Source organism: Natator depressus, chromosome 14, assembly GCF_965152275.1.
Source record: "Natator depressus isolate rNatDep1 chromosome 14, rNatDep2.hap1, whole genome shotgun sequence".
NCBI lineage: Eukaryota > Metazoa > Chordata > Testudines > Cheloniidae > Natator > Natator depressus.
In genome coordinates, this window is record NC_134247.1 from 37,731,438 (window position 1) to 37,736,179 (window position 4,742).

Sequence of the window (4,742 nt, forward strand, 5' to 3'; positions counted from 1 at the left end):
GCCCAGCGAGAGGGCTGTGATGCTATGCCTGGCCGCCGGGGGGGTCAGGGGGGCACATAACGATGAGTAGATTCGTTTATGATTGGCATAGTCAGGAGGATTGAATTCTGCCTGTAATCCATGAGGACTGATGGAAGGAAGTCTTTGTTGCTGAAGGAAGGTCTGTCCTCCCAAGCGGGTGTATTGAGGGACCGAGCCGGTCACTGGATTTCCCATTTGAGTTCCAGGGACTGGTTAAGCAGCCAAAGCAGGTCTCGGGGTTTCTCCAGCAGCTCCTAGAAAACCAACAGGAGCAGAAGGAAGTGCAGGCGGAGCTACAGACGCAGCAGCAGGAATGCCTGTGAGAGATCTTGCAAAGGGAATGCCCATGGACAAAAAGAGCAGACACGGAGAGCATGCCTGGGCTGTGCGGAGAAGGTTAGCCCAGGAGAGCAGGGCATGAGAAAGTGTACACGCGTGGCCTAATGCCAAGATGGGGACAAGAGTTCTTTGTTTTGGGTGCAGAGAAGCAGGCCATTTCAAAAGACCCGGCCTGCTTAGGAAATTGCTGAGTGGCAAAAGGAGGGGCCAGGGCCCCAAGAAGTTAGAAAGAAAGGAGAAGGTTCCTCTGACAGAAACCCACATGGGGCAGGCAACGTGGACGTGGCAGGGATGGCCATGGACTTTGCAGACCCTCCACCAATACACCTTGTCGGGTGCTGCAGGTTGGTGAAGGATGAAATGGTTGGCCCAGAGATGAAGCAGACTGAAGTAGGGACAAACACAAGGGTGGAGCAGTCCATGGTGGGCGCTCCGACCCTGATGGAAAAGGTTTTGGCGTATGCAGTGGCAGTAGCAAAAAGGCTACAGAAGAAGCTAAAGGCTTCAGAAGAGGCTCTGCAAGCAGCTGTTAATGGGAATGAGTGGCTGCAGGAAGAGCGTTGGGATGCTGCAAAAGAGAAGGATGGCCTCTGAGTTCTGGTGAGCGAGCTGGCTGGGGAGCGGGAGACACTGTGGGTGCAGGCTGTACAAGGCGCAGCCGGTGACAGCAACGAGATGACGAGGGATGAAGCTTGGACAAGAACAGAACTTCCCCTTGTGTGGGCCAGTTTCTAAGGAGGAGCGTATATGACAGGGGGGCTTGGCCTGTGGGCAATAAAGCCTGGAGCTAGGCCAAATGGATTACAGAGTGAGCTCCACCTGAGAGGAAAGCCAGGGAAAACCACAGCAAAGGTACAGGAGCAGGCCTAACTGTTCGGTAGAGGGCCTTGGGGCGGAACCTAGAATCCAGGGTAGGACTGGTTCTCCCATGGTCTCTAAGGAAGGGGACGTACAAGGCCATAGAAAGGGCTACCAAGGCCAGCAAGGGCAGGCTGAGCCAAAGTCAGGCTGAGGAAGAGCCCCCAAAGGGACGGAGGACCTTGTTTCGGTTAAAGACATTTTTGGACTTTTCGTTTGGGATGAGCGCGACCCAGGAAGGAGTGAACTAAAAGACAGTCACCTGGCTGAAGGGCTGAGTTCCCAGGCAAAAAACTGCCAGAGTGCCCTAGCGACTCTCGGCAGGGGTGCAAGCCCCGCAAGAAAGCTGTGACGCCAGGCCTTGCCAGGAAGGGGTACCTATCGGTGAGTGAACTCTGTTACAAGCCTCCTTCCGTTATGGAAACAGTGTGATATTGGAGAGTGGTGGGGATGGCCTATGGGAGAGGATGGCTGGAGTGGTCATACAGAAGGGGCAGCAGGGTCCAGTGATGAGAGCAAGGAACAGGTTAAACTGCAGCCCTGCCACTGAGTGGTAACGTGATCCTGGGCAGGTCACTCTCCCACCTGGTACCTCACTTTCCCTGTCTTTGAAATGGGGATCATCCTGTCCCACATTAAGAAAGTGTTTGATCCTCTGCTCTTGCTTCCAAAATCCCTGCCCCCCTTGCCCCCCACAGGCCTCTTCCCTGTTCCTCAAACTTCCATGCCCATGTTAGTGCCTGGGTCACCCTGCAACTGCAAGGTCTCATGTACAGTCTCCCACTAGCAAACTGAACCCCCCCCCACCCCCCGATCCAGAATAGGAATCGCAGTTCCTGTGCGCTGCCCTGAATGAAGTGTAGCCCATGGGCATGGGGAAGGCCAACACTCACATCCAGGTAGATTGTCAACCTACTCCTCTGTCCCAGGAGCAGGAAGGCCTCTGGTTCTTGCTCTCTTGGTAGCTGGAGCTGCTAAGTTGGGGATGTGGTGGGCCATTGGGCCACCTGTGGTCAGGGCAGTCAGTGCAGAGCAGTGTTTGACCAGTTAGCAACCCATGAGAGGACCTTATGATGTACCTGTATGGCACAATAATTCTTCATTGAATCAGTTGATTCAATTGCTTAGTCTTTGGGGTTCAGACCCTCTGTTCTCCCCCTGAGGTGACAGAACCCTGATTGTCACATCTGCCTTTCAGGCTCTGTCCCAGCCTCTCACACAGATATATCCTGCAGCCAGCCCAGCTCAGGGAGCAGTGGGGACAGGTCATCTCATCCTGAGAAACCAAGCAACATGGGTCCCATTGAGGCTCAGATGGAAGATCCAATGCACCTCCTGGAGGTAAGAACTGTTCACTCATCCTGCCATTTGGGGCTCTTGCAACAAACAGGGGCCTCCTGATACATATCCTGGTTGGGAGCTTTCCCAGATCCCAGCCCTGGTAGAGAGACCTATTTCTCATCATGATATCCTCATTTTATTCTCAAAGGATGTGTCCAGGATCCTGGAGCCTGTTTCCTGCTGCAAGAGGTTTGAGTGGGGAGAGATCACTCACTGTCACGACCCAGGGGTCTTCAACCTGGGTCTGCGGGGTTCATGGGAGCAGCCACACTCCAACCCTCCACCTGGAAGCCTGCTGAAAATTGCTTACCTAGGACCCATGAAGTTCAGCCCCAGTTTGAGGACCGTGTGCTACCTGTTTCTGCTGCCACTCCCCTGGCTTGATTTCCTGGCATCTGATTTGTGGTTGTGATCGCAAGTTTGTCTTTTGCTGCTGATCTTCCAGTATCCTGACCCAGCTGACTCTCAACTCCTGTCATGTGAGTGTGAACTCTGGCTCTGACCAGTAGGTCTGGCTGCCCTTGAGCCAGCCGTGACATTGACTTTTGTACAATTTCTCCAATGCCCTTTTCTGCTCTCCAGCAAGATACACCAGTACCTTGGCTCCCAAAGTCCTAGTTGCCCGCTATTCAAGGGCTGAGGGGTAGTGCTTGTATTGCCCTCAACCCCACGCCAGCTACTTTTCCTATGGGAATCTCCCTAGAGCAGAGGAGAAATCTGCTCTTCTCTTAGGATCAGTCCCAGCAGTAATTCCACCCACCCTGGCCTCAGCTCAACTACTTTGTTTACCTGGGGTCAGGGACCACTTTTGAAGCCCTTAGCGTGGGGGTGGAGGTGGGAGCAGAGGCTGAAACTCCAGTAGTTTCCACCAGAGAACACCACCCTCTCTTTCTATGGTCTGGCTAGGCTCACCATCCATCTTGGAGCTGAACACCAGATGGGAGCTGAGAGATTGTCCTTGGTGGGCCATGTTCTAGTGTGTGATGGAGCTGTGGGCCAGAGAGGGCCAGGAGCAGATGCACCACGCTTGGCCAGGACCGGGCTAAACAGCCTGTAATGCTAGGTGAGTCAAACCACGGCCACAATAGAGACACCCTGGGCATCCATGGGGACTGAACCTGGGCCCTTCACTACCAAGAGCACAACTCATTCCAACTTGAGTCATGACCAAGGTGACCCCTGCCAGCCCCTCTGATGTGGGTCAGTATTATCCCTGTTAGCTGGGGCATAGGGATAGAAAGCAACTGGCTACAAGGTCACACACAACATCACTGACAGAGGCAGGAAGGAAATATGGTACTGATACCAGTCCAGCTCCAACCACTAGACTCCACCCACTTCCAAAGTCAGAGAACCCAGGAGCCCTGACTCTGACAGCTAGGCCTTAAATGACAAGACCAACCTCCCTCCCACTCAGGAAGCCATAGAAGGGACCATCTGCTGAGCTCCCCTTTGCAATGCCACTGTCAGAGACCATTGCTAGTGGGTGTCAAGTGACTGAGAAGGGAACTCCTTGAGAGCCTCCTAGAGACTCGCAGGTGTTTCACTGTGACCCTCTGGGAGCTGTGGAAAGAGTGCTGCATTGAAGAGACTCTCCTGCTCTAACAAAGGATTTCTGTTCTCCTAGACAGTCAGCCGGTGAGGCCAGTTTGTAGAATGTGGAAGAGCCCTTTGGCGATGTGTTGGAGGATTCACAATGTAGGTGGCAGCAGCTGCAGTGCCTGCGGTCCCCATGGGCCAAGCCTCCACTCCTGACACTCCAGGCTAATCTCCCACTGCTCTCAGTGGGGCTTGGCTTTAGCTACTGGGCCTGCGTGCCTAGACAGAGGACTCAGGTACTTCCATCAGGCTGCTCAATGGCAGATGCAGCCACCCAAAGAAGTGAAAAGAAAAGGAGTACTTGTGGCACCTTAGAAACTAACCAATTTATTTGAGCATGAGCTTTCCTGAGCTACAGCTCACTTCATCGGATGCAAGCTGTAGCTCACGAAAGCTTATACTCAAATAAATTGGTTAGTCTCTAAGGTGCCACAAGTCCTTTTCTTTTTGCGAATACAGACTAACACAGCTGCTACTCTGAAACCAAAGAAGTGAAGAAGAATGGAAGTGAAAGAGCAAAGCTGGACCATCTGCTGATCTCCTTTCTGTCCCCCCATTGATCCTGGGGCTTCTAGGCAGGATCC